The sequence below is a fragment of the Medicago sativa genome, chromosome 5, assembly GCF_051527215.1.
Source record: "Medicago sativa cultivar Bolivia chromosome 5, Bolivia_mono, whole genome shotgun sequence".
Taxonomy (NCBI): Eukaryota; Viridiplantae; Streptophyta; class Magnoliopsida; order Fabales; family Fabaceae; genus Medicago; species Medicago sativa.
Genome location: NC_140753.1, coordinates 70,953,526 through 70,964,148, shown reverse-complemented (window position 1 = coordinate 70,964,148; position 10,623 = coordinate 70,953,526). Strand labels below are relative to the sequence as shown.

General features: G+C 35.1%; 1 long non-coding RNA gene and 2 pseudogenes across 2 annotated transcripts; all 3 read right to left on the bottom strand.

Annotated features, from left to right (window-relative positions):
• Positions 1-1,026: 1,026 nt before the first annotated feature.
• Positions 1,027-3,784, bottom strand: LOC146924579 (uncharacterized; annotated as a pseudogene). The gene is made up of 5 exons (XR_015011194.1): positions 3,420-3,784; positions 3,188-3,337; positions 2,778-3,071; positions 2,601-2,708; positions 1,027-1,532 (listed from the first exon to the last, which is right to left on the bottom strand). The product of XR_015011194.1 is annotated as an uncharacterized LOC146924579 (transcript).
• A 245-nt stretch (positions 3,785-4,029) lies between these two features.
• Positions 4,030-7,787, bottom strand: LOC146924578 (uncharacterized; annotated as a pseudogene).
• A 1,904-nt stretch (positions 7,788-9,691) lies between these two features.
• LOC146924577 (uncharacterized) lies at positions 9,692-10,320 on the bottom strand. The gene is made up of 3 exons (XR_015010978.1): positions 10,006-10,320; positions 9,831-9,901; positions 9,692-9,740 (listed from the first exon to the last, which is right to left on the bottom strand). It is a non-coding gene; the product is annotated as an uncharacterized LOC146924577 (long non-coding RNA).
• Positions 10,321-10,623: the final 303 nt, after the last annotated feature.

Genomic DNA, 10,623 nt, shown 5'->3' with positions numbered 1-10,623 from the left:
GCCGACACTTTGTCTTTTGCACACCATTTACAGATATGCCCTTTGTAGGTTGAGAAGTATTGGCAACATTCATGTTGTACTTCGTCTGGAATTCTGTGGAGACCATTTTCGAATCCTGAGAATAATTCTTCGAATTGAAGTGTTTGTTTGAGGTGCTCTGTAGAGACCTTTTTCTTTGAGTCGCAGACCATGAAACAATAATCTGAGACATATAAGACTTTATAATTGGTAACGGATGACCCATATTTGATTAGGTAGTCATAAAAACGCTTCATTTGTTGAACAAATGAGATTAATGTCCATCCAACACTTGTTGCATTTGGTTCTAGATAGGTTTTGTTTGAGATACCTATCTTTATAGCTGTTCTTGGTCTTACAGCCATCTGATTATTTTCTTCTTCGAACACTACTAGAAAAACGCAAATTAGAGAGGGTAGAATTCCGTCACTAAATTACTATAATTCCCTCACAAACAAATTTAGTGACGGATTTTGTGACGACCGGCAATCCCTTTCGAATATTGGCCTTGCTAAATATTTGTGAGGGATTTTGGTATCCGTCCCTAATTGACACGGATAAAATCCGTCCCTAATCATATAAAGCCGTCACTAAATATGAACCAGAAATGTGCTAAAAGTTGGACAAATCCGTCAGTAATTAGTGAGGGATTCTTGTTCCCTCTCTAATAGTGAGGGACTATTCCATCAATTTTTACCAATATTTCCGTCACTAATTAATGAGGGATTGGTTTTCCCTCTCAAATTGTGAAGGCCTATTTCATCACTAATTGTGATGAAACTGAATTCCCTCACTAATTCAAACAGAAATTATATTAATATTTTAACTGCATTTACTATATTAAACCATATCGAACATGTTGGAAATTATAAGTATACAATAAAAAAACACTTGATAAATTGTCTTCATATCCATCAGAGACATTCATCACCATAAAAGTCATAAGGAAAATGTCAATAAGAGTACAACCATTGTTCAACTCTCAAAATACATAAAGAGTCATAAGGAAACTCTCAAAATAAGTTTCATAAGAAACGCTTAAAACATTTTTAATGGTACTAGAAGTAGCACATTAGCCAAGTTTGCAACCAAGCTATCAAAATAACCATATATTATACATATTATATATCTATATATCAAGTAGATGGAGGTGGAGGTGGATGTAGATGACCTTGAGAAACCATTTCCATCAATTTAGTCATTTGCTCCCTAAGAAAACGTGAATCTTCCTGCGATGCACGAATCAACTCCTCATGAGCCTTCAATTTCTCTTTAAGTGATGCATTTTCAACCCTCATTTGTTCAAATTCAGATTGTAAGATGCCGTCAGATATGGAAGATCTAGACGGCTTATATTTCCCTACTTCCGGGCCCAAACCATATATACGACCCTTCTTATTTACTCCTCCAACAACATCTAAGAAGATAATGTTGTCACTTTCATGTCTAGAAACATCATCCCCTAGTGCCTCCTCATGTGAATCCCTCTCAATAATCCTTTTTTGAAACTCATCCTGCAAAATAATAATATTTTAATAACAAGTAATAATTTTATACTTCATTCAGTCAACATAAACAACTTTTTTTTTAAAAAAAAATATTGAATACATGAGTAATTCCAAGTAAGTATATAAAATATTTTGATAACTATTGTCCCCTGGTCTTAAACAAAGTACTTTGTCAACTTTGTCACCCGATAACTATATGAAATGTTGGCCTAAAACCTTATCTAAAAACAATGTTGTTGATTTTTACCCGGTATGTTGTCCTAAAAACTTATACTGTGTTCACTGCTTGCCTATATCAGTTTCCCAGAAGCATCAAACAAACTAGGGAAAATTACATTCAAGTGTTTTTCTTATTCTGAAACAAAATAAGAAAAACTAAAACACAACTTCATCGCAATTATACAGTAGAAGCATACAAGCCAATTTAAACACACAAAAAACTAAACCACATAAAAAACATATCCCTAACCTATAATTGGTAATTTGGGATCTGATTAAATGCAGAATGGTTAATATCATGACCCTGAGTAGTTTCAGCTGAGTGGTACCCATCAGTTGAGCACATGTTCGTATAATTATTATTATAGTCAAAGGACATAAATAAACCATATCATACTGATCATCTAACTCATTCCATTGTGTGCTAACATTTGCTTCATTAGATGGAAGTAAATGACTCCTTTCTAGAGAAGTTGGAACTGACTGAACAAACTCAACTAGAGGATATTGAATCATATAGCTAGGATATTGAGTCTGTGAATATTGGAGTGAAGGGGGCTCACGCTTCAATGAACCCATGTATTGACTCAAAAGAATAGGTTTTTGGTGTGGCGTGAATACCAACCATAGTGTTATCATATTCATGGAACGAATTGTAGCTATATGATTCAATATCCTCCCAACAACTAGCATCAGTGAACAATTATTTCAGTGCAGAACTATTAAAACAATTAAAAATAGCATCAGTTCTTGCACAATTAGCATCAGTGCAAAACCTCCATATCATACTTCAACTACTTTAAAAATAGACTAAATATTCATCAAGTTCAATAAGGTCATGAAGTAATAACTTACAGCAACATTCTTTGATTTTGAGGAAACCCACTTGCTTGGATCACCTTTCAATCTGTGTGTGTATTCAAATATTTCCCAAGATGTTGGAGTCACTTCTGGAGATTTTTTCTAAAAACAAAACGGATCAATCAATTTTAATTGAAATTAAAATGCTTAACCTAACAAATACAATTAAACTCAAATTCAATTACTTATTATTCTCTTAGAAATCTCAAATGTTGGAATCGACCCTCCAGTGTGGAGTGGAGCATCAGAAGATTTTCTGTTTTTGCTGTTAGTTTGTGCCTTGCTTTTCCATTCATCCTCACTCCATTTTTCATCCAATTTCTTACGCATTTCAACTGGAATCCAATCACCATCATCTTCCCCTGTTCTGACCCTATACATTGCACTTGAGTATAACTGAGAGGCTTTATGGTCAAATGACTTCTTAATCTCTCCATTAAGTTCAGGTAGCCACTTAAACTTCCTCTACAATATAAAAAATATAGGTTAATAATAGAATAAAGCAATATATTGAGAATAATCTACATGAAAAAAAAAATATAACTAGTAAGATACGTAAATATTCATGAATACTTTCATACATTAAACTCTCTAAACCACATTGCAATCACACTATGTTTCCCGTTTTTTTTTCATCAGCCTTTAGTTCTCCATACGTTGTCCAACATCCATCAAACTTTTGCTTCATAATTTTTGTTATCGCACGTGTAGGCGCAATAGGAGGGTCAAACCTATTAAAACAATATTGAAGAAATTGTAAGATACGAGTATGATATATTTAAAATTAAAGGACAAAAAGTAATAAAAGCATACGTGCTCTCAGGTCCTGGACGAATCCAAATACGATCATCAAGAGGGTCCTCACTCCCAATGTTTGGAGATGAATCCACATCATTTGATGATACATGTGGATCAGCAGCAGATGCATTAGATGATGGGATTTGTGGCAAGCTTGTTGATTGAGAAATGGGAGGGCTAGGAGTAGAGTGGGGAACTTGTGTATTTCTTGTTGTATGAGATGTGGAAGGATTTGTTGCTTGCCCAACAATAGAGTGTGATGGAGTATTGGCAGCCATACCTCTCCCAGATGAAAGTGTGGTACCCCTAACTCCCCTACCTCTACTGATTCCTCTACCAGTACCTCTTCCTCCACCTGCCAGAGTATCATTTCCTGCCATCTATATATACATATAAAAAAACATATATTTGATTAACACATAAAAATCTGGACACATCTAAAAAACATATAACGCAGATGTCAGATCAAAATAATAGACGCACAAATCAACATTTACCGGCATAAAATTAAATAAACGCACAAACAATAATATTTTCATTGAATATGCATAAGAATAACACATCAAAATCAAAATAATACAAAAAAAACATGTGTGCCACTTTCAACTTAATTTAGCTCAATGACTTAGTTTGAATCTATATCTTCATAAATATCTTCATATTCATCTTCATCTTCCTCCCTTTCATCTTCATCTTCCTCCTCCACCCCTTCATATTCATCTTCTTCCTCCTCCTCCTCCTCCTCCTCCTCATCCTCAACAATGGGTTTGGCACTTCTCCTCAACAAAGAGTTTGGCACTTCTTTAGTTACACCATTAATGTCAACAAGACATTGCTGAAAATCATCATTTGAAACAACTATAGGTAGTGTATTAACATCATCATCTTGATATGCATCTGTTGTTTGCTTTTTTTTCCACAGTTTGAATGTTACTGCGTGCCTTGGTTTTTATGACACCTAGCCAACCTTGTTGCCCTTCAGGAAAGGATGTAAAGTAAACTTGATCTGCCTGTTGGGCTAATATAAAAGGATCATAATTTTGATATTTTCTAGATTTTTTTATTTCAACATTGCCATAGTTATCCGTCTTGGTCCCTTGAGAGCTCGGATCAAACCAATCACATTGAAATAAAACTACCTTCTTTGTAGGATGACCGGTGTACTCTAATTCGACAATGTCAGTCAAAACACCATAGTAATCATTTTCTAATGAATCTAATTGCCCTCCCCGAACACATACATTGCAATTGGTTGTACTTATCCCTTCATTTCGAGATTTTGTCACAAACTTGTAGCCATTAATAACATAACTATGCCACTTGATAACATTTCTAAGAGGGCCCCATGCCAAACTTGTTAACAGCACATCATTTATCCCATTCCTTGGATCAAGCACCTACATTAGGCAAAATATTGTAAATTCAACCTAATAAATTGGGTACTATAATTTTAAACTATGGAGATTCACGTACATGTGTTTTGAACCAAGTTGGAAATGTTGCAGAAATTTGTTTGTCCAAATCTGGTTCACTCAACTCGGGGTCTAGTTCTCGTAACAAATTGGAGTACATGCTACACATGTAAAATATCCATTAAATTTGATTTCATAAACAATTAATACATGTGTGCAAATTTCGACTTGGGAATACTTACTTCAGATAAGGCACCACCTCAGGACAATTTAAAAGCACATAAAGGTGTGCAGCTTTCATTTCCCTATCAGTCAAATTAGAATTAGTACGTTTTCCAAAAGGACGACCCGAATAGTTAAAGATTGACAATGGAGGATTCACTGAAAAATCTTCTCCTCCATCATCGTTCCACAGCACTCTTGTTCTCCTCGATGGAATATCAGCTGGATGATAATAGGAACCTAATGTAGACATCTCCTCTAGTAAATATTCTTTGGCAATTGAACCTTCCACATTAGCTTGATTTGTTACCTTTTGTTTTAAAGTTCGTATGAACCTATAGACCAAATTAAGATTAAGCTTAGATAAATGAAGAAATAACTAAGAAAACTAACCAAGAGAGTATATAAGGTTGAACAATTAACCTTTCAAATGGATACATCCATCTATACTGCACGGGACCACCAACTCTTGCTTCATAAGCTAAATGAATAGGAAGATGTTCCATTGAGTCAAAAAAGCTTGGAGGAAATATTTGTTCTAATTTACACATAATGATTGCGATGTTTTCCTCCAAACTACGCAATTTATCTTCATTCAACACTGATGATGTGATTTCTCTAAAGAATTGGTTGAATTCGGTAAGTGTATTCAAAATAGGTTTGGGTAAGGCTTTAAATGCTAATGGTATCAAACGCTGCATGAATACATGGCAGTCATGACTCTTCATGCCAGACAACTTTGCTTCCTTGAAGTCAACACATCTACTCAAATTTGAAACATAGCCATCTGGAAGCTTAAGGTTTGTAACCCATTCACATACAGCTGTTCTTTGTTGTTTGGTTAGTGTATACTATGCCTTTGGTTTTACAAAGTTACCATTCCTACCAGGTTTAAGCTCTAGGCCTTACGCTTACAATGTGCTTCTAAGTCCTTTCTAGATTTGTAAGTATCTTTTGTCTTGCCTTTGGTATCCATTAATGTGAACAAAATATTAAGAAACACATTTCTCTCGATGTGCATTACATCAAGATTATGTGGGAGAAGATGAGTTTTCCAATATGGAAGTTCCCAAAATATACTCCGTTTTGTCCAATGATGCTCTTTCCCATAGCCTGGTGGTTTACATTCTTGGGATTCCTCCGCACTTGGTATATTTCTAACACTTTCCCAAACTTCTTCACCACTCAGCCTTCGCGGAGGACTTGAAGTCTCAACTTTATCTTTTGTAAATGCAGTCTTATTCCTTCTAAATGGATGATTTTGTGGTAAGAATTGTCTGCTACAATCAAACCATGAGGTCTTTTTACTAGCATCTAGGGTAAATGCCTTAGAGTGCTGCTTCATGCAAATTGGGCAAGCTAGTTTTCCTTTTGTCATCCAACCACTTAACATCCCATAGGCTGGGAAGTCATTAATTGTCCACATTACAGCAGCCTTCATCAAAAAGTTTTGCTTCAAGGACACGTCATAAGTCATAACCCCATCCTCCCATAACATTTTTAATTCATCTATTAAGGGACGCAAATACACATCAATGTTTCTCTTTGGGTCGTCCGGACCAGGAATTATAATGGTCAAGTACATAAATTCCCTTCTCATACACATCCATGGGGGCAAATTATAAGGGGTAACAATCATGGGCCAACAAGAATACTTTCGGCCCGATATGTCAAATGGAGCAAAGCCATCTGAACACAAACCTAATCTAACATTTCGAGGATCTCGAGCAAAGTCAGGCCATTTTTCATCAAAGTGTTTCCAGGCTTCTGCATCTGAAGGATGAGACAAAGAACCGTTCTCCCGAGGTTTATCACGATGCCATGTCATTTCACCAGCTGTTTGTATGGAGGAATACAATCTTTGTAGTCGCAGAACAAGCGGAAAGTACCACATATGTTTTTTTGGTACTAATTTATCCTTTCCCTGCTTTTTAACATGCCTATACCGCTCCTCTCCACACATTTTACAACTTTGGAGCGCAACATTCTCCTTATAATACAACATACATCCTTTCGGGCAACATTCAATCTTCATACTTGACAACCCTAGTTCAGAAACCGTCTTCTTTGCTTGATAAAAATTTTTTGGCATGCAGTTATTATCAGGCAATGCATTTCCCATAAATTGCATCAACGCATTAAAACAACCCTCAGAAAAACCATAGTCTGCTTTCAAATTTAATGCTGTTAAAGAAGCTGACAACACGGAATATCTATCACAACCATCCCATAAAGGAGATTGTGCGGCCTTCAACAATTCAAAGAATCCTTGAGCTTCTTTGTTAGGAGATTCTTCCATTAGGTCTCCTTCGTCTTCACCTTGTTGATCCAGATAGTTGCCAATGTCTGGTCCCGCAGCATCCATTACTAACTGCTCATAATTTTCAAACATTTCCCTCTGACCTCTACTTGCATAATAAGAGTGATTAACAGCCACTTGCGGAATCGGGGGAATTTCCTCACCATGGTTCGTCCAATGATAATAATTACTCATGAATCCCTTCAAACATAGATGTGCCCTCACAGTTGCTGGACTTTCATGTTTCAAACACTTGCAAATATTACATGGGCATCTAATATCCCCTCCTCCAATGTTATCTTTATCTTGTTCCAAAGCAAACTTAATAAACTCCAGAACTCCAGTATTAAATTCTGCAGTAATGTTCTTGTAACAATCAACTTTGTTATACATCCACTTTCTATTTTCAGGTACTTCTATTGCTGATGCATTATTTACGAGATAAAGCATTAGTCGTGGGTCATATATCGCTTGAAATTTTAACATCAAGCGATAGTAAACTAAATTACCCTCTAAATTATCCTCTAAATTACCCCATAACAGATGTATCATTCACAATAGAAAGAAAAAAAATTCTAAAAAATAAACATATCAAACACAAATGCATCCTTCACAACTATAGCTGAACAATCCCAAAATGTCCGAGAACAATCCTCTACCCCAACAGAAAAAACAGCAGCCCCTATAGCAGCAAAAACTAACGATAGCAGCAGCACATTTTGCAGTTGCGGCACATTTAGCATATATAAACGCACAAACATACAACATGTTCTACATCAAATTCAATCAATGCAAAATGGCCAATGTGCTCACTATCTTTTAATCAATCAATATGTTTTCAGAGCAAAAAAAAGATCATAGGGTCAGAGTAATGAAAAGTATATGATACTGCTTGAAAAGAAATGTTGTTGACAGAAATGTGCTAAGCTATAAACAAGGGAATATTCCACTAAAGAGGTACTAACTGCTAAGCTAAGCTAAAAAAAAAAATGTTAACAAATCACCCTTTGTTAATTATTTTCAGAAGACACGAAAAGTTAAAAAAATTGTAAAACCTAACAGCCTTTTATTCTTTTTGTACTAGTATTCTTAACTATTGTTCACAAGATAGAGAAAAAGAAAGTTTCATATATGATTTTATTTATAGAATACAAAACGTGCATGGAAAGTAGTAAACTAATGCATGGCAATAAACACAATAAGTTTCATTAGAAAAGTCTAGTTGGAACTAGTTTATGAAAAATTAGTAAGTAGTGCTAAATACCATGATGCTAAAAAAATACTCTTTTTTCTTATACTTTGTGACAACAGCCTGTCATCACATGAACTATGAAAGTAACCAATTATGTTATCGTTTGTAAAAGACATTCTATCTAATTATGAGTGAAAAATGAGACACATTATAAGGCATCATGACTATATATGCAACAAAGTCCCATAATTCTCAAGGACAAAAACCACTTATTTCTAAAACTCTGCAGAATAATAGAAGAATAAAGTTTCAAACTTTGCAAATCCCTTTCATGAGACAAAAGTTTCTTATTCAATAGTGGACAAAACAGATCAAAAACAGGAATGGAATTTTCTCCATAATGTGGTTTCAACTCCACAAATTTTCTTATAAAATTGAAAAATAAGTTAGGGTGCCCTCACAATCAATAAGTTGGGAAACTGCACTGCTACAGCAGCCTTCTAAAGCTGTAGACAGAGCTTGAATTTAACTTTATCTTTTGTAAAGCATTAAAAATTTATGAACTTGGTGGTGTCTTGTAGTTTTTTTATGAACTTGGTAGTGTCTTGTAGTTGAATTTTGCTTCTCTTTTTGAAAATGAAGGATGATTTAACAGGGGATATTAAAAGTGACATTGAAATGAATGATTTGAGGATGAAAGACCTCATTGTTCATTGACACGCAACAATGCTAAAAATGGTGCCCAAGTCCAACCAACATAAACCAACAAAAGTAGGACATACTAGCAGAGGCAAAACTCCAACAAGACACGTAACAGTAACCATAAAGACACAACATTCACCAACATCAAAAGGCAACAATACAAATCAGAGAAAGCTAAACAAACTCAAAAAAACTGCTACCTGTCATACAACCATAGTGCAGCCAAGGATAATAAATTGTAACCTCACAACATACAAAACCAATTCTAGCACAAGCCAAAGAACTGAAGGATGGCTGAAAAACAGAAAATCCAACACGAATTCATTGAAAAACAAGTCTTATACTACCAATCTTCAACAAAATCAAATGTTAAATAATCTCAGTCTTAAACAACAATCATTCAAAATACAAAATTAAAAATCAAAATTAATAACAAACAGAAGGAATGGTTTAGATTTACCTGTTTCAAAGCAACTTCAGTTTTGGATTCAGAAATGTGAGTGAGTTCACTGTAAATCCCCACAAAACCCAAATCAGATTACAATAAAATGTAAAATAATAAATAAATAAATAAATTCTAAGATTTAGGGAGAGATTACAGTGAGTTTTGAAAGAATGAAGGAGATTTGAGGGAACAAATATCTGAATGTAGCAGCAGTATCAAAAACACCTATACCATGAGAAGAGTGATGCGGTGAGTACGATGAGAAGAGTGGAGATTACCAGTATGGAAAGAAGGAAGGATATTTAGAGAAAGAGAAGAGTGGAGATTACCGTGTGACGAAGAAGCAGTGAATACGCGATAGCGGAGTTGGACGAAGAAGCGGCGAATACGCGATAGCGGAGTTGAAGAGTGATACAGTGATGAATAAATTTGATTTTGGTATGATTTGAGGATTTGAGGGAGATTTGAGAGAGATTTAGTGGAGATTTAGTGAAGATTTTGTTTTGATTTGAGGATTTATGAGAGATTTGAGTTCATAAGCTGTTTGGAGTAGGATTTGGGGATTTAAGATTTGGGTTCATAAATTGTTTGGATTGTTTGGAGTGTTCATATGATTTGTGCATTTTAGAGTTCAACAAGTTGTGTGGGTTCTGAGTTTGGAGTAAAATTTTGGGGGAAAATTTTATTTTTAGGGTTTGTGAAAAAAAAGAGGCGGAATGTTTTGCATAAGAAGAGGGAAAGCCAAAACGTGAAATAATTGGGGAGGGGGGGGGGGGGGGGGGGGAATGATTCAGTTTTCTCATTAATATCAAATAATTGTTTGTGAGGGATTAATTTCCTCACCAACTATGTAATTGACATTAGTGATGGTTTTAGTGAGGGAATCATTAGAGAAGGATCACTTCCGTGTCCCATTCCGTAGCCAACGTTTAACTCATCAATTTTGT